We start from the raw sequence: 22,381 nt of genomic DNA on the forward strand, positions 1-22,381 counted from the left end.
CAGCATCAGAGTCTTTTCAAATGAGTCACTTCTTCAAGTGGCCAAGTGTTGGAGTTTCAGCTTCAACATCAGTCTTTCCAGTGAGTATTCAGGACTGATTTCTTTTAGGATGGACTAGTTGGATCTCCTTGCAGTCCAAGGGACTCTCAAGAGTCTTCTGCAACACCACAGTTCAAAAGCATCCATTCTTCAGCACTCAGCTTTCTTTATAGTCCAACTCTCACATCTTCACATGACTACAGGAAAAACAATGGCTTTGAGTAGATGGACCTTTGTTGGCAAAGTAATGTCTCTGCTTTTTAATATGCACTCTAGGTTGGTCATAACTTTTCTTCCAAGGAGGAAGTGTCTTTTAATTTCATGGCTACAGTCACCAAATGCAGTGATTTTGGAGCCCTAAAAAATAAAGTTTGTCACTGTTTCCACTGTTTCCCCATCTATTTGCCATGAAGTAATGGGAGCAGATGCCATGGTCTTAGTTTTCTGAATGTTGAGTTTTAAGCCAATTTTTTCACTCTCCTCTTTCACATTCATCAAGAGGCGCTTTAGTTCTTCTTTACTTTCTGCCATAAAGGTGGTTTCATCTGCATATCTTAGGTTCCTGAAATTTCTCCTGGCAATCTTGATTCCAGCTTGTGCTTCATCCAGCCCAGGATTTCTCATGACGTACTCTGCTAAATAAGCAGGATGACAATATATCTCCTATAAACAATTAATTGTCACCATTTCATTCTTCCATAGAATTTTCTCTCATTCATTTTCCTCTCTTCGCATTTTCATTGCCAACAACACAATTGTAATTGCATCACTGAACAATTATAGTAGTTTGGTTTTTTTTTTCAGTTAAAATATTTATTTATTATTATTATTTTTTTAATTACAGTAGCTTTTTAAGTGGGATCCCTGCTGCCATCTCCTGGTGCCTGTCTGACCCTCTCCCGTTCACCTTAGAGAACAGTCAGACAAGCGGTCACAGCACGTCACCATCACCGCATTACCTTCTGGCCAGAATGTCTCCATGATTTAGTCCTTTAGCCTACAGAATATCGTATTCAATACTTTAAAAAGATTCAAGATTTTATAATATGATCCTTCTTTCTTCTGTTTTTAACAAAACCCAATGAATCTACTCAAATTCTCCCAACTATTTTTCTTGGTTGTTTGTTTTTACTGTCTTTTTTAAATTGGAGGATACTTGCTTTTCTTTTTTCTTTTTTTTTTATGAGATGTATGAGTAAAAACATTTTTAATTATTTGTGGTTACTCAATTCTAGTTCTCTTTTTTTTATTTTAAGCATCTTATTCTATATTGAGATATAGCCGATTAACAATGTCATGATTTCAGGTGGACAGAAAAGGGACTCAGGCATACATATACATGTATTGCTGCTGCTGCTGCTGCTGCTGCTGCTAAGTTGCTTCAGTCGTGTTCAACTCTGTGCGACCCCATAGACGGCAGCCCAACAGGCTCCCCCATCCAGGCAAGAATACTGAAGTGGGTTGCCATTTCCTTCTCCAATACTCTCCCTCAACTCCCCTCCCATCCAGGTTTCCACAGAACATTGATCAGAGCTCCCTGTGCTATACAGTAGATTCTTGTTGGTTATTCATTTTAAATATACCAAAGTCTCTTCTACTGTTTTATCTTCATGAATGTAAATTGGTCCTTTCCTTTTCTTTATTCGGAAGAGGCAATGGCACCCCACTCCAGTACTCTTGCCTGGAAAATCCATGGACAGAGGAGCCTGGTAGGCTGCAGTCCATGGGGTCGCTAAGAGTCAGACACGACTGAGTGACTTCACTTTCACTTTTCACTTTCATGCATTGGAGAAGGAAATGGCAACCCACTCCACTGTTCTTGCCTGGAGAATCCCAGGGACGGCGGAGCCTCGTGGGCTGCCGTCTATGGTGTCGCACAGAGTCGGACATGACTGAAGCGACTTAGCATAGCATAGCATAGCATTTTCTTTATTATCAAACCATCCACAGCTTTTAATACTTCTACAAATCTTTCCATATCCATTATGAATAACATTGATTATTTTCATTCTCAGAGTTACCATTTTTCTTCCTGTGTAGCATTATTTTAGTATCCACATATACTAACTCAGAGTAAAGGGCTTTGAGTTCATATTTGCATGTGTTAACTTTCCGTCTCAATGATTAGCTTAAGATGGACAGAATATATTATTTTTATTGCATTTTCTATAGCGTCTAGCAGAACACTTTGGATATTGTAGACTAGTATTATTATTAGTTTAACTTTCTGCTTCTAGACTTGTTGTAATTATTGATGATGAATATTCAGTTAAAGGATTTTGATGTCATGAGAAGCTGTAGTTATTATTAGCTGTGTCTGAAGCTAAAGATAAAAAGTGAGGTTTTCAGCCAGTTCAGTTCAGTCGCTCAGTTGTGTCTGACTTTTTGTGACCCCATGGACTGCAGCACACCAGGCTTCCCTGTCCATCAGCAGCTCCTGGAGCTTGCTCAAACTCATGCCCATTGAGTTGGTGATGCCATCCCACCACTTAGTGAGGGTTTAGGCACTTTTTAATAATATGAAATCAAGACCCATGGATGTCTGAATCCTGTTTTACCAACCATAGCTTCCTTTCTATATAATACTTCATGTTAGAATTAACTTACTGATTTGTTAAGAGCTATAGAATTGTCTCAAATAGAGTCATCTTATAAAAAGTTGTTAGACTTAAGGTATATGTGAAATCTTCTCTCCTTCCCTATTCCCACCTTTTATTATTTGTACCAGTACTTTTAGGCATTTCTGTAAAGAGAAAGACAAAGTAGAGCAAATTTACCATTCTAACTATATTGCATCAATGAGAGAGAGAGAGCCAATAGAACTCAAGAGTCCTCAACTCAATGTATCTGTCTTATGCTATGATAGGCAAACCATTTGATAAACTCACGCAGAACAGGCATGTGCTCACTAGGATCACAGTGCAGTAACTGTTCTTGCATCAGCCCCTTCTAATTAGCAACATATCCCTGGGTGGGGGTTGGGGACAGAGAAGAGAAAGGATACCCGAATGGCTGAGGCAAAAGGGTTAGGGGAATAGCAGTGAATTCCCTTCTTCCTAATGCATATCCTAAGCATCTTTTTTTGTTGTTTGTTTAATATATTCAATAAAAAGTTATTTATGGCCTACTACCAGATGGGGTAGACTGTGTAAATATTATTTATATTGTCAAATCTAATATGTTCATTTTACTTCAAATTGTTACATTTCTAAGTCAAAGTGTGTCTATTCTTTATGTTTGTTTTTAACAGGGGAGTGATTCTTATTTTTTTTAAATGCTTGACTTTTAACTTTATGGTGTACCATAAGACTGTCAAAGTCTTAGAATGAAAAATACAGTGTTATACATAATGGTGTTATATACATATATGCATATATGTGTTTATGTGTGTGTGTGCCTAGTATACTTCTCATGAGAGTGAAGGAGAAAAGTTTCATTTGCTTCCATATATAATCTGTGGGAATCTTCATGAAACTTAACAATAAAAAATTATTCTCAGTATTGGATTTCCTTCTCTCTCCTCTCAAAACTATAGAATGCCTTAATTTAAAAATTATGTCACAGCATCAGCTACAAATTATGGGAATTTTTAATTGAAATATATTTGATTTACAATGCTGTATTTGTTTCTTATAAAGCAAAGCGATTCAGTTATACATACATACTCATTGTATTCTTTTCCATTGTAGTTTATTATAGGAAACTGAATATAGTTCCCCATGCTATACATTAGGATCTTGTCGTTTATCTGTTTTCTATATAGTAGTTTGTATCTCCTAATCCCAATCTCCTAATTTATCCTCCCCCTTCTCCTTTGATCACCTTAAATTTGTGATGTGTGAGAGACTCATTCACACTATGTCTGTAAGCATCTTTCTATTTTGTAAGTTCATTTGTATTATGTTTTAAATTTGGTGTATCATACAATATTTGTCTTTCTCTGTCTGACTTAGTATGATAATCTCTGCTGTTGCTAAGTCACTTCAGTCGTGTCCGACTCTGTGCGACCCCGTAGACGGCAGCCCACCAGGCCCCGCCGTCCCTGGGATTTTCCAGGCAAGAGTACTGGAGTGGGTTGCCATTGCCTTCTCCGTGATAATCTCTAGGTCCATCCATATTGTTGCAAATGGCATTATTTCATTCTGTTTTTATGACTGAGTAGAATACATATATACCGTGCTGGGCCATGCTAATTCCCTTCAGTGGTGTCCAACTGTGTGCAACCCAGGAACAGTAGCCCTCCAGGCTCCTCAGTCCCTGGGATTTCCCAGGCAAGAACACTGGAGTGGGTTGCTATTTCTTTCTCCAGGGGATCTTCCCCACCCAGGGACAGAACATGCATCTCTTAAGTCTCCTGCATTGGCAGGAGGGTTCATACCATTTTTTTTGTTTATTCATTCCTCTGTAGATGAACATTTAGAAATCACTTTCATGTCTCATTTGTTGTAAATAGTTCTTGTTTTCAACCAGCAAGGTTGAATGTGTGGATCATGGGAATATTCTTATGGAATCCTGTAAGAAAGAATATGGGTTAAAAATTAATTAACTGAAAATTACAATTCCTCAATTTATGCAATATGAGAGTTAAAATGTTGCCATTATTTGGGAAGTTAAACACCTAAGTTTGTAAAAATCTGTGACATACAAGTTACTTTATTATACAGAGTGAAGTAAGCCAGAAAGAAAAACACCAATACAGTATACTAACGCATATATATGGAATTTAGAAAGATGGTAACAATAACCTTGTGTACGAGACAGCAAAAGAGACACTGATGTATAGAACAGTCTTATGGACTCTGTGGGAAAGGGAGAGGGTGGGAAGATTTGGGAGAATGGCATTGAAACATGTAAAATATCATGTATGAAACGAGTTGCCAGTCCAGGTTCGATGCACGATGCTGGATGCTTGGGGCTGGTGCACTGGGACGACCCAGAGGGATGGAATGGGGAGGGAGGAGGGAGGAGGGTTCGAGATGGTGAACACATGTATACCTGTGGCGGATTCATTTTGATATTTGGCAAAACTAATACAATTATGTACAGTTTAAAAATAAAATTAAAAAAAAAAGGAAAAAAAAAGAATAGTTAATAAACTTTAAAGTAGTTTTAAAAAGTGGTCCTTTAAAATAAAAAATAAAATAATGGCAACTAAGTTCAAACAAAAACATGTTTCAAAACATCAATGACTTCATAGTCTTCAAATAGGGAATGGCCATCAACAACAAATGAGTTTTCAGATATAGCAAATAAAAATACAGGATGTCAGTTAAAGTTGAATTTCACATTTGGGATACACTGGAAAACATTATACTTTAGCTGGATAGTCTGTAGTTTTCTGGCAATACTGTACAAAGATATTTTTTCATTAGAAAACAAAAACAACACATACCTGACTTTCTCAAACATTGCAAATAATTCTAAAAAACACTATGGACCTTATACATAACCTCTATTGGAGCTCTTTCATTTGCTCTGCATTGCAATTGTTATTAATACATTAGTCATTCCAATTAGATTCCAAGACCTTCAGAGCAGAATTTGCCTTTTAACTTAATCTATCCTTAGTTCAGTGCTCAGAACATTGCTCTCACTAAATAACTGTATTTGCAAGGACTAGATGAGTTAATAACCTGTGTTCTAATTCTAGATCAAATAGTAACTGAATATCACCTTGGTGAAAATATTCAATGTATCTGGATCTTTTTTCCTGAACCATAAAACGAGATATAGAGCTGAGCGTGCTCAGTAAAGTCTTTTTGTCACCTAGAGTCTACATTTAAGTTTGCTACTCCTATATCTTGAAAAACACACTGAGTTTTTCTGAAATATAAATTTAATCGAGCGAAGTATTTATTGTACATTTGCTACCCCCATGGCATTTCCAAGAGTACAACAGGAAGACATGAGTGACATAGTACTGCTCAGCTCGTATAATGATCAGAGACAAGGGCCATTCATCATGCTTCAACCAGGTCTTAAATTATGATGAAAATGCACTGAGACTCACTTCTGCTGATTTCATTACAATGTAGTCCCAGACTCCTGTGGTAAGCATTTCAGCTCAGACTCCCCACTGGCAACTCTATAATATTAAAGGACAACAAAATGAATCTTGAAGGAGGAAAATAGTGTTACAAATAATAGAATATTTGTTGGTGAAATATCTCCATTATTCTGTTTGTTTTTAAGTAAACCAAAACAGTTGCAGAAATTGATTTAATTGATAAATGTTTAATGGTCATCTATATTTATGAAGCATTTACTATAACTTAAGTATCTTATGTCACAGGATAGATGTAGTCACAAAACAAATTATGTCGAGGCAAAATGATTAGGGCTTGTATGGCAGCCAGTGCATCCTTGACAAGCAACACTGAACAGAAAAAGCAACTCATGTCTCTCACCCAAATTTTCTACATCTATAGAGGCCCAATTATGTGGAACATATCGTGTAAAATACCAGCTATATGGGAACAAACAGGATTTAATCTCAGACATCAGCCATTGACAATCCATAGTAATTTACATGACATTGTGAAGGAGTTGTGCAGTGAGTCTCATGAGAGGTAACATTGCCTTTCTTGATATATGAAAAAAAATTCTAAAATAATTCCTATTGCTTTCAAGACAACATGTGAGTAGAGTCTTTTCAAGTTTGCCAAAATTGGCAAATGCAAAAGGAAAGATTTTCAAGTGCTTTTGAGCCTTTATTGGGTCTTGGTCCCTCTGAGAGTCTGATGCAAGATCATGAACTCTGAAGAAAAATGCAGTTGCATAATTACACACAGCTTTGCAAGCAATTTACACTCTGCATCAGGGTTGTAAATACATTCAATGACACATTTGAACAGACTAAGTATTACTATAATGGGATTGGTTTCTATAGAGTTAAATTTTCCGAATGAAATGGAATAAAATACAATTATGACTGATACTGCATCCATAGTCAGGAGTCATGAGTGTGTAAATTGACTTTGGGTTAAACTACTTCACAGCAATTAATGAAAGAATATAATAGAGAAGTTGCTTTGAAGGAGATTTTTAAAAAATAAAAATTACATGCATTTTACCAATTTATAGAAGAGGCAATTATTTTCGTGAGCAGTATATTGACCACTCTAACTCTTATGTCACTTGATCAAAAGACTAAAATAGAGAAATAGCTTCACCTACAATCCCAATTATTACATTCCCATAGCAACTGTCACTACATTCTAGGCATTGACACATTTTACATAATATTATGATGTTCCTTAAATACTTAATGTTTGTTAAGGCTGGCTAATAATTCTGAAAAGTCAGTGAAGGTGTCTACCACCGGCCTTGATTCATTCTATCTTTCATTAAGAATGTCCTGAAGATACACTTAACGAATCAGTTTCAGACTCAAGACCTAGATAACATGCAACTTTCCTTGCGAATTCTTCCAAAGCTTCCAATTCACAACATGGTTCACTTCTCTGTGCTCTTACAGACTCAAGCCACATTATCACACTACAATTCACTCACTTGAGCTCTGTAGTCAATATCTGCTGTTAGAGTATAAGTCCTTTAGGGCAGAGACTGAATCTCATTCATCTATGTTACTTCCAGCCACAATGCTTTTCAAGGAGGTATGCACTGATGTTGGTTTGCTGAATCAAAACACATCACTTAAATCAGCGGCTGTCCTCTCCAAATGTAAGCATGTTATCAGTAGCTGTTAAAGATATGTACCTTTTTTTATTATTAAACTCTAAAAAGCTTTATCAGCAAAAGAGCCATGTTTGTTTCATTCACCACTGAAATCTCAACATTGGTCATGGTCCCTGGAACACTGCAGACGATCAGTAAGTAACTGTTGAAAGAATATTGAATGAATTAGTTCAAGGCAGAATGAAGGGTACCGAAGGAATATCTACTCCAAGGAAACATTTTTTTAAACACTCTCAATAAGAGGAAAGCATTTCTTTCAATCCACGGGACTCTACCATCATTTATTTATCCTGTAGGCTGTGTCTGGAGATGCAGGAAGTCTGACACATTGTCCTTTACATCACAGCCCTTCCCAAGTTCTTTGGAAGAAAAGAAAATCATTTTAGGGAACTGTGCTGAAGGCGATGAAAGTGAAGGTCAAGGTCTTAAGCAAGGTCACAAACTGAGCAAATGTCATAGGCTAAAAGCCTAGAAAGACATTCTAGAGGAGCTGGTAATCAAAATAAGAACTGAAGTGTTGACAAATTAGGCTGAAAAGATGATGTGGGGTGAAGATGAAGAGTTTTTTGAGAGAGCAGTTTTCCTTAAGGACCAGAAGTGAACAGAGAATTTCCAAAAAGAAGTATCTGTAAGGATTTACTCAATCCTTTCAAACCCTGCCACTGCCTTATCAATTAAGTTTGTGTAATATTCTAAATCCTTTGCTGTTGTTTCCACGGTCTTCTCAACATCTTCACCATGGGTAGATTTCATCGCAAGAAAACCAGTTTCTTTGCTAATTCATAAGAAGCAGCTCCTCATCTGTGAAAGCTTTATCCTGAAATTACAGCAAGTTATTCACATCGTTAGGCTCCATTTTAAATTCTAGTTGTCTTGCTATTTCTCCTATGTCTGTAGTTACTTCCTCCAATCAAGTTTTGGACCCCTCAAAGTCATCCATAGTGTTGGAATCCACTTCCTTCAAACTTTTGTTGATGTTTATATTTTGATTTCTTCCTATGAATTACATATATTGTTATTGACATCTAGAATGGTGAATCCTTTCCAGAAGGTTTTTACCATATTTTAGCCAAATTCATTGGAGGAATTACTATCTACAGCAGCTATATCTTATGAAACGTGTATTTTAAATAAAAAGAATTGAAAGTTGAAATTACAGCTCAACCCGTGGACTGCAGAATGAATGTTGTGTAGGAAGTCATGAAAACAACATTAGTTTCATTGTCCATGTCCATTAGAGCTGTTGAGGGACCGGAAACATTGCCAGTGAGCAAAACTAGACTAATATTTTGAAAGGAATTTTTTTCTTAGCAGTAGTTCTCCGCAAACAAGCTTGAAATATGCAGAAAACAATGTTATAACCAGGTGCACTGTCATTCAAGCTTGTTGTTCCACTGATAGAGCACAAGCAAAGTAGATTTAGCATAATTTTTAAGGGCCTAGGACTTTTGGAATAATAAGTGAGGCATTAGCTTCAACTGTAAGTCACCAGCTGCATTAGCCTCTAACAAGGGATTTAACCTGTCCTTTGAAGCTTTGATGGAGAAGGAAATGGCAACCCACTCCAATATTCTTGCCTGGAGAATCCCATGGACAGATGAGCCTGGTGGGCTACAGTCCACAGGGTTGCAAAGAGTCAGATACGACTGAGCGACTTCACTTTGAAGCTTTGAAGTCAGGATTCAATTTCTCCTCTTTAGCTATAAAATTCCTTCATGGCATCTGTTCCCAATAGAGTCATGTTTCATCCTCATTGAGAAATGTGTGCATCCACTTTCATTCATTATCTTAATTATATCTTCTAGGTAACTTGCTGCAGTTTCTATTATCAGCATTTACTGCTTCTCTTTATACTTTTGGGGCTTCCCTGGTAGCTCAGCTGGTAAAGAATCCACCTGCAATGCAGGAGACCCCAGTTCAATTCCTGGGTGGGGAAGATCTGCTGGAGAAGGGATAGGCTATCCAGTCCAGTATTCTTAGGCTTCCCTGCTGACTTAGCTGGTAAAGAATCTGCCTACAATGTGGGAGACTTGAGTTCTATCCCTGGGTTGGAAATATGCCCTGGAGAAGGAAATACCCACTCCAGTATTCTGGCCTGGAAAATTCCATGGACTTTATCCTTTTATGTTGTGGAGATCACTTATTTCCCTAATCATCATGAATCAACCTCTGCTCATTTCAAACTTTTCTGATGCAGCTTCCTTATCTCTCTCAAGCTTCATAGACTTGAAGAGAATTAGTTAGGGCCTTGTTCTGTATTCAGCTTTGGCTTAAGGAAATGCTGTGGCTGTCTTGATCTTCTATCCAGACCATTATAATTTTATCCACTTTAGCAGTAAGTCTATTTGCTTTCTTATCATTTATGTGTTCACTTGGATAATGCATTTGATTTCCTTCAATAATTTTTCCTTTGCATTCACAATTTGCCTATTTGGTGCAAGAGATCTAGCTTTGAGACTATTTCAGCTTTTGGTCTCCTTTCTGACTAAACTTAATTATTTCTAGCTTTTCATTTCAAGTGCGAGATGAGACATGACTTTTCTTATCACTTGAACACTTAGAGGCCATTGTAAGGATATTGACTAAGGAAAAAAAAATATATTAACTGTGCTAATTTTAATTTCATCTTTTTAGTGAATAAGAACACCCAAGAAGAGGGAACAATAGGTGGGAGAGAAGTCAGAACACACACAACATTTGTCAGTTAAAGTTGCATCTTATATGGGATCAATTTGTGGCACCAGAGAACAATTATAATAGTAACATCAAAGATCACTAATTGAAAACCATAATAAATAAAGTAACAATGAAAATTCTGGACTATTGCCAGAATAGCAAAATGTGACACAGAGGCATAAAGTGAGAAAATGTAGTTTGAAAAATCATACTGGTAGATGGAATGGAGATAGGATTGCCACAGACTTTCAACTCAAAAAAACGCAAATCAGTGAAGAATCGCAAAAGTGAAGCGTCATGAAACAAATTATGCTGGTACTTAATTTTATTTTATTAATTACTATTGCTCAGTCACTCAGTTGTGTCCAATTCTTTGCAACCCCATGAACTGCAGCATGCCAGGCTTCCCTCACTTTCCCTATCTCCTGGAGTATGCTCAAACTCATGTCCATTGAGAGAATGATACCATCCAACCATGTCATTCTCTGTTGCCCACTTCTCCTCCTGCCTTCAATCTTTCCCAGCATCAGTGTTGTTACCAATGAATAGGCTCTTCGCATCAGAGGGCCAAAGTGTTGGACCTTCAGCTTCAGCATCAGTAATTCCAATGAATATTCAGGGTTGATTTCCTTTAGGATTGACTGGTTTGATCTCGCTGCTGTCCAAGGGAACCTCAAAAGTCTCCTCCACTATTTTATTAATAATAAAGTCTAATTTATTAATGGTTTTATGCTCTATAATTTTAAATCCAGTGTCACAAAGATGTCCTGATTTGTTTTCTTCCAGAAATCTATAATTTTATATTTAACATTTAGGTTAAACCCACTTTGTATTAACTTTCAGTGAAAAGTATGATTTTTTTGCATTCAATGGTTTAGTCACCATTTGTAAAAAAGATTATTCTTTCTCCACCTTTATCAAAAATAACTTGACTCTATTTGTGTGTCTCTTTTTAGCTTCTTTATTTTGTTTCATTGATATATTTATTTAGAGGAAAATAGCTCACTTTGTAGACCATATTTCAATAAATACAATTGTCTTATATCTTAGTAGTAGAAAAATGCATAGCTCAGTCCACCTATAACATAATGAGAAATACATGTTACTCTTCATCATTGATAGTTTAATATCCTAATAGTACAACCTAATGTCTACACAAATCTTTTAATTTTTATGAAGAAACTATTGATATAAATATGGAGTCATTTATTTACTATAGATAGCAATTTTATTTGCTTATAATATTAAAAATACATATGAAACAGCTACGAGGAATTAGAATCTTAAAGATATTTTTATTACATTTTCAAAAGATTGGACTCTAAAACCTGTCATTTTACTATGTTTGTTTCAATTCAACTACCATTTACAGAATAATCACTGTGTTACAGTCACTGGATTAAGATTCCAGAGATACACACACACACACACATATATAAACACTGAATCTATCTTTGAGAAGTTCATAGTAGAGATAAGACATCATATACATGTGATAAATATACTATTAAAATAGATTTCTCACATGTTCAAATTTTTATTGTAAAATGTGCTAACTTTCTGAATTTGGCATTCATGTGATTAAAATATGTCAACAATTTTCTTCCCTTATGTTGTTGTTGCTCTTTAGTCAGTAAGTCTTGTCCAACTCCTTTGCTTCCCCATGGACTGTAGCCCACCAGGCCCCTCTGTACATGGGATTTTCCAGGTAGGAATATTGGAGTGGACTGACATTTCCTTCTCCAGGATATCTTCCCCACCCAGGCATTGAACCCACATCTCTTGCTTGGCAGGCAGATTCTTTACTGCTGAGCCACCAGGGAAGCCCTTCTCTTATAACATAATAGTATAGCTCCTTAACTATACTTTTATGCATGTGATTAGTGGCCATGAAAATATTTTCAGATCTGTGTGCCTCTCTGTCATCCTTTCTTTATCCTCTACATCTAGGCATTTTTGATTTTGCTGTTACTCGATATGATTTACTAAAATTGAAAGTATTAGGTGGCATAAAATTATGAGCATTATATCTAGAATGAACAGATTTTAAATAAACAATCCAGTATGTCTCAGAGAACTGTAACCATGAACTTAACGGGCTTTGAGTTTTTTAGTTGAGCTGTTTGAGTCTGGTTGCTTTTATATAGATTGTACTATGTGGCGAGATAAACACTATTGAAGACAGAATTAGTTTGAATATATTGCAAATAATGCTGCATAAAAGAGACACTTGAAATATAAAAGAAAGGTTAAGAGAAATAAAGAATGGAATATTGCTCTGCCATAAAAAGGAATGAAATTGGATCATTTGAAGAGATGTGAATGGACTTAGAGGCTGTCATACAGAGTGAAGTAACCCAGAACGAGAAAAACAAACCATATATTAATGCATTTGTGCAGAATCTAGAAAAATGGTACAGATGAACCTATTTCCAGGGCAGGAATAGAGACATGACATAAAGGACATGTGGACATGGTGAGCGGGGAGGAGAGGTTGGGATGAACTGAGTAGCTTTGACATATATACACTTCCATGTGTAAAACAGATAACTAGTGGGGACCTGTTATAAAGCACTGGAAGCTCAGCTAACTGTGATGACCTTGAGGGGTGGGATGTGAGGGATGGGAGGCAGGTCCAAGAGAGGGGATATACATGTACATTTAGATGATTCATTGAATTGTACTAACTAATGTGTCTAATTGTACTAACTAACTAATGTGTCAGAAACTAACACAATATTGTAATTATATTCTTTTTTAATAAATAAAGGGAAAATTGAGGAAAATTATCTTTGATAATATTTGCATAACGAAAGGTGAGAACATGGGGCATATTTCCAGACCTTTATTTTGTTCTATGGATTTATATATCTTGATGGAAATATGATACCTTGTCAACTTTTGAAAAAATAAACATTGGAGAGAGACAACATCTAAAGGGAAATTGATAGAAAATTTTCCTGAATTGAAAAAAGATATACATTCTAAATATCAGGACACAAAGTGAACACTATAAAGGTCAAATAGGCAAGACAATGCACATATTGGTAAATTCCTAAAAGCATAGAAAAGGAAAAGAATTTACCTACAATAATCAACAATCACACTGATACCTAGCTATTCACAAAAACAACAGAATCAGGATGACAGTGTAATACAAGAAAATAGCAACCAGTTAAAACTTGAAAGTTAATAGTGTAGGTTAAATATAGGTATTTTTAGACAAGGATTGAATCTTTGTCTTTAACAGACCTTCATGTAGGAGATAAAATAATATATGCTTTAGAACAAAGAAAATTAAACCTTGAGGGATGGAGTGGAATGTAAGAAGTAGTGATCAAAAGACTTGGGTAAATTTAAATCAGTTATGGCTAGAAATACAGTAACAATTATAATAGCAAATGTTTGGGGTATAAGACAAGTAAAAAATACATTATAGAATTAAAATAGCATTGGAGAGAGATTGGAGTCTTACATTCTTCTCTTATTGATTAAATTTTAGCTGCATAAAATTAAGTACAGTCATAGTTGTTTTTTTTTGTTTGTTTTTTTTTTTTTTTTTTTTTTCTTTTTTTTTTTTTTTAAATTTTATTTTATTTTTAAACTTTACATAACTGTATTAGATTTGCCAAATATCAAAATGAATCCGCCACAGGTTTACATGTGTTTATTTTATTTTGCATTGCTTTCCTGGGCTCCCCACTGTGTTTAATGAACTGAAGGTGTGTGCTACCCCCCACCAGCTCACGTTTCTTTTTTTTTTTTTTTTTTAAATTTTATTTTATTTTTAAACTTTACATAACTGTATTAGTTTTGCCAAATATCAAAATGAATCCACCACAGGTATACATGTGTTTCCCATCCTGAACCCTCCTCCCTCCTCCCTCCCCATACCATCCCTCTGGGTCGTCCCAGTGCACCAGCCCCAAGCATCCAGTATCGTGCATCGAACCTGGACTGGCAACTCCAGCTCACGTTTCTTAAGCAGCGCTTGTTCGTTTGTGTCTCTGTGCCACGTGTCGGTGATTTTCTCACAGCACTTTGCACTTTTTCAATATTATGATGTTTGTTATGGTGCTCTGTAGTCAATGATCTTTGATGCTTGATTTTTATATCTCACTACTAAGAGAATGAAAAAATAAGTCACAAAGCTGAGATATATTTACAAATCAATATCTGATAAAGATTTTTTTTTAAAGATACTAATTAGTACTGATTTTATTTTATTTATTTATTTGGCATGAGAGCTTCCACTCAGAAGGTGGAACTTCCTATTTTTTTATTTTATTTTATTTTATTTTTAAACTTTACAATATTGTATTGGTTCTGCCATATATCGAAATGAATCCACCATAGGCATACACGTGTTTGATGCTTTTGAACTGCGGTGTTGGAGAAGACTCTTGAGAGTCCCCTGGACTGCAAGGAGATCCAACCAGTCCATCCTAAAGGAGATCACTCCTGGGTGTTCATTGGAAGGACTAATGTTGAAGCTGAAACTCCACTACTTTGGCCACCTGGTGCGAACAGCTGACTCATTTGAAGACCCTGATGCTGGAAAGATTGGGGGCAGGAGAAGAAGGGGATGAGAGAGCACAAGATGGTTAGATGGCATCACCGACTCAATGGACATGGGTTTGAGCAAGCTCCATGAGTTGGTGATGGGCAGGGAGGCCTGCTGAGCTGCAGTCCATGGGGTTTCAAAGAGTCAGACATGACTGAATGACTAAACTGAACTGAACTGATCTGATAAATGGCTTGTATCCAGAATATAAAAAGAATTCACAACACTCAATGAAAAGAAAACAAAGAACACAACTTTAAAAATTCAAAAGCTGTATCAAAGAAGTGTTCAGCAGAAAAATAAACACAGGATACTCAACAGCATTTTTCATTAAGAAAACCCCATTTCAGTTACAGTGAGATAACCCTGTACATGTATCAAATGCTGAAAACCAAATAATGACAACATGTGAAGTATTGATGAGGAAGTGGATAAGCTGAAACACTCCCCTACTGTTACTAGAAATTAAAAATGACACCACTATCCTTTTTTTTTTTTTCCTTATTTGGCCATGCCACACAGTTTGTGGGCTCTTGGTTCCCTGACCAGGGGTCAAACCTATGCCCCCTGCAGTGAGAGTGTGGAGTCCTAATCACGGGACTGTCAGAGAACTCCCAGTACCAGCACTTTGAAGAATAATTCATTCGTTTCTTAAAAGTTAAACATAGTCCAGTCATATGAAGTAGCCATTCCCATCTTGGATATTAACCCATGAGAAATGTAGAAGACTACACAAATATTCAGAAGAGCTTGCTTTGTAAAAACCAAAATAGGGAAACTGCCCTAATGTCCATAAACAGGTAAATGGAGAAAAAAAATTAATAAGTATATAAATATATTATGTTTTATATATACTTTTATTACATATATTTTACACAAAATTAACAATATATATAAGGGAATCTACTCAACAATGAAAGGGGATTAATTTATACATACAACACATGGATGAAACTCAAAATAATTACGTCAAGTGAAAGAAGTTATTGAAAAAAAAATACACTAAGCAGCCCAATTTTTAAAAGAAGGTTTAGAAAATTCATCACCATTTCTAGTGACAGGAAGCAGATTGGTATATGTCAATGGATGGGGAAGGAAAAGGGAGGAAAGGGCAAGAGTGGAGGAGAGACAACTTTGGTATGTTCACTGTCTTGATTGTGGAGATGTTTTCCCAGCTGTATGCATATTTCACAGCTAAGCAAATTATAAATTTTAATTATGGACACTTTATATCAATTATATGCAATATCTCTGTGCTTTAAATGTCCACGGTATATAACATGTGGGGACATCAAATGTTAATTGATGGGGTGTCAACTATACAAAATGTGCCAGAAGCAGCTTGAAGTACTCAAAAAATCCCGCTGTGATGACAGGGTGCCAAAGGAACGCAGGAGCCAACCGAAGGACCATAGTGCCCTCCTCCCAGAGAGTCAAGTGTGCAGGTGGTGGGTGAGGAGAAGCAGCCACAGTGGAGAGACCTGAGGAACACTACCTCAGCCAGGTGAGCGAGAATGACCTCAGGTAACAGATCGTCCAGATTATATGCACTCCTACTATGTAATGGAAATGGCATGTTAAGTCTGTGATCTTTCTCCCCCAAGCCCATAACCCTAGTCTAAGCATAAGTAAAGCATAAGACGCATCACAATAGGGGGATTTTTACAAAATACCTGACCAGTATCTCAGAAATGTCAATGTCATCAAAACAAGGAAAGTCTTAGAAATTTTCACAGCCAAGAGGAGCCTAAACCACATGAAAACTAAGTGCCACATGGTGTCCTAGGTGGGATCCTGGTACTGAGAAAAGGTTTTAGGTAAGGAAATCTGAATAAGGAATGACCTTTAATTAATTGTAGAGCATTAATAGTGGTTCATTAATTGATTAATTGTGATACATGCAATAGTTTTATTATTAATAATATTAACGTATTGATCATGTTGTCATTGTTCAGTTACTAAAGTCATGTATGACTCTTTGTGATCCCATGTACTGCAGCTTGCCCAACTCCTCTGTCCTCCACTATCTCCTGGAGAGTGCTGAAATTCATGTCCACTGAGTCAGTGGTGCCATCCAACCAACTCATTCTCTCTCGCCCCATTCTCTTCCTGCTTTCAATCTTTCCCAACATTAGGGTCTTTTTCAGTGAATCAGGTCTTTGCATCACGTGGCCCAAGTACTGGAACTTCAGCATCAGTCCTTCCAATGAATATTCAGGGTTGATTTTTCTTAGGATTGACTGATTGGGTCTCCTTTCAGTTTAAGGGGCTCTCAAGAGTCTTCTTCAGCATAGGGAATGTTAAATGTGAGGGATGTACCCTCTTCACAACTTTTATTTAAATCTAAAGCTATTCTTTTTTTAATAGTTTCAGTGCAGTTTCATTTCATTGGCATTGCCTTTATTTTTCTTTTTTTAATAATTCGGGCCATGCCTCATGGCATGCAGGATTTTAGTTCCCTGACCAGGGATCAAACCCATTCCCCCTATGTTGAAAGCACAGAGTTTTAATCACTGGATGGCCAGGGAAGTCCCTCTAAAGCTATTCAAAAATTCAAATTGTAATTTAAAAAGCAATTAATGGGAGCACACCACAGGAAAGACAGCCTCCAACTCTGTTCTCTATAACTTCTATTCCATAGTCAGGTCTGACATCTGCATTTCCTCTCATTTTCCCATTTCCTATGGAGTCCACCCAAAGAATGAATAAGGCAGCATCACAGGAAGTGCTCATTCTGAGTATTTTTTGGTCCTGTTTTTTACAAATATCCTTACTAGTATCTTTTCATTGTTTTAGAGGACATACGCAGACACCAATCATGAATATTAAAAAATGATCCAGTTGTTAGAATATGGGTGATGCTTAGCTATGTGTATTACAAGATGTATGTAACAGGGATATTGAATTCAAACTCTATAGATTTCAATCTGACATGACTTTTACCAATGGCTTGGCTGTCTGTGGGTAAAAGAGCTCCTCATAGAACATGAGCTTTAAAAGGCTTAATGCACGCAGAATATTTGCAATTCTATCAGGTGAGCTGCTATTACCACTTCCACCTCTCTACACTTCTACAGGGTGGGAAGCTCCTTCTAATGCAGCCACAAGCTCTATATTTTTCTTCTTTAACATTTTTAATGCTAACCTTCTTTCTACAGTTACATCCCAATTATTTTTGCTTGGAAACAGAGTGGGAGGCATCTGGAGACTAAACTCAAGCCTCATGTTAATTATCTGAAATCCAATTGTTGTCTACATCCCTTTAGAAATGTGAGCTATGTAGTATGCAATATTCATATTATGGCTGGATACCTCATATGAGAGTAATTTAATTGTCAGTGCTGCTCAACCATTGTTTAATGAATTTCTAACAATTTGAAAGGGAAGCTGTTGGAAGGCCATTATTAAATTTCATATTTGCTCTGTAGTTTTCTTCACCATTGCTTCATCTATTTAGGATTATGATAACATTAACTTTGAGTTCCTTTAAAAAAAGAACTTTTTTGATTATGCAAAATTTGAACTTCTTAACCACTTGGAAAACAGAGTAAATACATTTTAAGACAGGCTTGCAATTAAATCAAAGGGTGATGATCACATCAGTCTGTACAATAAACTACAAATTTATAAAACAAAAGGAAGCATTCACAAATGATCCAGTAGAAACAGTAAAATATATTATGGTAGACACAGGAGGAAAAGGCAGGTAATTATAGCAAAACTTAATCTTATCTTATAAACAGCCAAATAAAGTATAACCACTAACATTTCAAAGAGCAAATTACATCAATGCACACTTTATTTATATTATTGATCATGCCACAAAGCATAAAAGACTAGTTATTACTGTGTTACTTTGTTGTAATATGTCAAGAGGCACTTGGGGAAAGAACATGGTTTTAGAGTTCATACCAAAACCAAATAACAAGGTCAAGTGCAGGGGGGATAAAACTGATTAAATCAGTGACTTTAGGGATCAAAAACAAAACAAAACCGCAAAGAAGGAATGAATTGATACTCTCAGACTCTTCAGTATTATGGACCTTGGATCTTATAATCCAATGAATTAAACAGTTTTCTTTTGTGTACGTTTGGATATTTTAAGGATCTCCAAAACAGTTCAAACGATAATTCATACTTGTTATTTAATCATGTTCAAAAATGCTGAAGTAGCAGATAATAATGGTTCATCTATGTGTTAATATGTATATATACCCCTACTTATTGATTACACTAAAACCTTTGTGTGGATCACAATAAACTGTGGAAAATTCTTAAAGACGTGGGAATACCAGACCATCTTACCTGCCTCTTGAGAAATCTGTATGCAGGTCAGGAAGCAACAGTTAGAACTGGACATGGTACAACAGATTTGTTCCAAATCGGGAAAGGAGTACATCAAGGCAGTATATTGTCACCCTGCTTATTTAACTTATATGCAGAGTACATAGTGAGAAATGCTGGACTGGATGAAGCACAAGCTGGAATCAAGATTGCCAGGAGAAATATCAATAACCTCAGATGTGCAAATGACACCACCCTAATGGTGGAAAATGAAGAGGAACTATAAGTAGCTTCTTGATGAGGAAGAAAGAGGAGAGTGAAAAAATCTGGCTTAAAATGCAACATTCAGAAAATGAAGATCATAATATCTGGTCCCATCACTTCATAGCAAATAGATGGGGAAACAATGGAAACAGTGACAAACTTTATTTTTTCAGCTCCAAAATCACTGTGGATGGTTTTTGCAGCCATGAAATTAAAAGACACTAGGAGAATCCCACTCCAGTACTGTTGCCTGGAAAATCCCATGGATGCAGGAGCCTGGTAGGCTGCAGTCCATGGGGTCACTGAGGGTTGGACACGACTGAGCGACTTTACTTTCACTTTCCACTTTCATGCATTGGAGAAGGAAATGGCAACCCACTCCAGTGTTCTTGCCTGGAGAATCCCATGGACTGAGAAGCCTGGTGGGCTGCAGTCCATGGGGTCGCACAGAGTCAGACACGACTGAAGTGCCTTAGCAGCAGCAGCAGCAGCTTTTTATAAGAAAAACCATGACAAACCAAACAGTGTATTAAAAAGCAGAGTCATTACTTTGCTGACAAAGGACTGTATAGTCGAAGCTATGGTTTTTCCAATAGTCATGTTCTGATGTGAGAGCTGGACAATAAAGAAGGCTGAGCACCAATGAACTGATGCCTTCAAACTATGGTGCTGAAGAAGACTCTTGAGAGTCCCTGGGACAGCAAGGATATCAAACCAGTCAGTCTTAGAGGAAATTAATCTTGAATATTCATTGGAAGGACTGAGACTGAGTCCTTCCAATACTTTGCTTAGATATTGGGACTGAGCTTCCAACACTTTGGCCACCTGATGCAAAGAGCTGACCCATTGGAAAAGTCCCTGATTCTGGGAAAGATCAAAGGTAGGAGTGGAAGGGGACAACAGTGGACAAGATGGTTGAATGGCATTACTGACTCCATGGACATGAGCTTAAGCAAACTCCGGGAGATGGTGAAGGACAAGGAAGCCTTGCTGCAGTCCATGGGGTCACAAAGAATCAGACACAACTTAGCAACTGAACAACAATACCCCCTGCTCAGGGGCTTCATGAGATCGTCTGGAAAACGGAATGAAAATGCAAACATTCTCTAGATTTGGGGGAGGCATTACTAATGTCAAAGTCCGCTAAGCATGCTGTTGAAAACTGACCAACTGAAAGATAAATAGCAACTGGGCTGCATGCTTAGTGAATATCATCTGGGATATTTAGAAAAACATGTCAGTTTTGTGTAAATTTAATGAAGCCTAGTAAAACTTTTTGTAGCATTAAATGAAGGTTTTCAATTATCAGGAGAATTGGGAATACTTAGTGCTTACATTGCTTAACCCAGTATGGATTCCCTAACCTGATATTCAATGTCTATTTCTTGAATTCATTATATAAATATTACCTGTGGAAATATGAGAGCAGCATGAGACAGTGGACAGACTATATGTTTTGCAGAGAAAGAAACACAACTTTGAATTCCCATTATCACACTCAAGGTTATTACACTCACTCTCTCAGAACCTTAATTTCCCATCTATAAATGGAGAGCTCTGATTACAAGCTACAGTGACTGTCTTCCTTGGTATCTTACAATCTTGATGCTACACAGCCCATTCTGGACACAGGATGGTCATGACCATAAACTAGGCTAATCAACTCTCAATCCTCTGTCCATAATCAACCCCTAACCCTATTCCCAATCTCCAAGAGCAATTATTGCCAAAGGGTGGGAGTGTTACCCAAGCTTAGCCAAGCAGATGTCCTCTGCTCCTGCATTTATACTAGACATGAAGGAGACCAGGGCCCTTTTCCCTGTGGTCAGGGATCTGCAAGGCATTAGACCTGAAGTGACTACAGACACTCCTCTGAGGACGGAACTACCTACAATAGCATAGAAGCTGGACATGGAATCCAGAGATATTCTGAGGTCACTTCCATCCCATGGCTTCAAGCATAAGATGAACAACCTCCCTTTTAAGATGAATCCAGTTACAGATGCCTTAGCCATTTATAACTTGCGTCCCTCTAATATTCCTTTCTTGGGGTTTGTTTTGGAGTTAAGAGAGTCCATGTGAAATATCAGTAGTGGACTAAAGGCAATGTAAGTTGAGGCAATTTTTATTATGATTTGCTCTCCTTCCTCACCTCACATGAAAAGATTCTCATGCAAAAGTTGGCTCAGCCTGAGGTTCAAGAACAAGAGTAAAGTTACAAAATATTTTTGATCATTCAAGACAAGCATGAAAATACCATGGCTATGACTAGTAATCCTATTATTACTACTACTATTATTAACATTGTATTTATTTTTATTTTGACTACTATCACTTATCATTTGCTGAATGACTGCTGTTTCTGTCACCATTCTCATGACTTTCTAAGCATCATCTCATTTAATCTTTATAGAAATTATTATTATTATTATATGAACTTATCATATCAATTTTATTATCTCAGTGCATAAAGGAGAATAGAATATTAATGAATTTAAGTGACATAAATTAAATTCATGTTGAGATATGTTTAACTCCAAACTTGAGAACCAAATCATTAAGTCATGCTTATAGACATGTAATTCAGATGAAAACTGGGCATTGCATGAATCATCCTAACAATTCTTTCATTTTCAAAGGTTTCTCTGTGTCTATGTGGCATAAAGCTCAACTTGCAGAATCGCTGAAAATTTCAAAATAAAACTGAGAAAAAAATCTCCCAAGCTGTAACACAAATGCCAACCCTGTTTGATCACAAGTTTGTGAGGTGCAAAGGAAATCATACTTCATTTTACTATTCACCTTGAATACAGTTTTATACAATATACAGCAAATATGGTAGGTAACATGCACATA

This window comes from Bubalus kerabau, chromosome 12, assembly GCF_029407905.1.
Source record: "Bubalus kerabau isolate K-KA32 ecotype Philippines breed swamp buffalo chromosome 12, PCC_UOA_SB_1v2, whole genome shotgun sequence".
Lineage (NCBI taxonomy): Eukaryota > Metazoa > Chordata > Mammalia > Artiodactyla > Bovidae > Bubalus > Bubalus kerabau.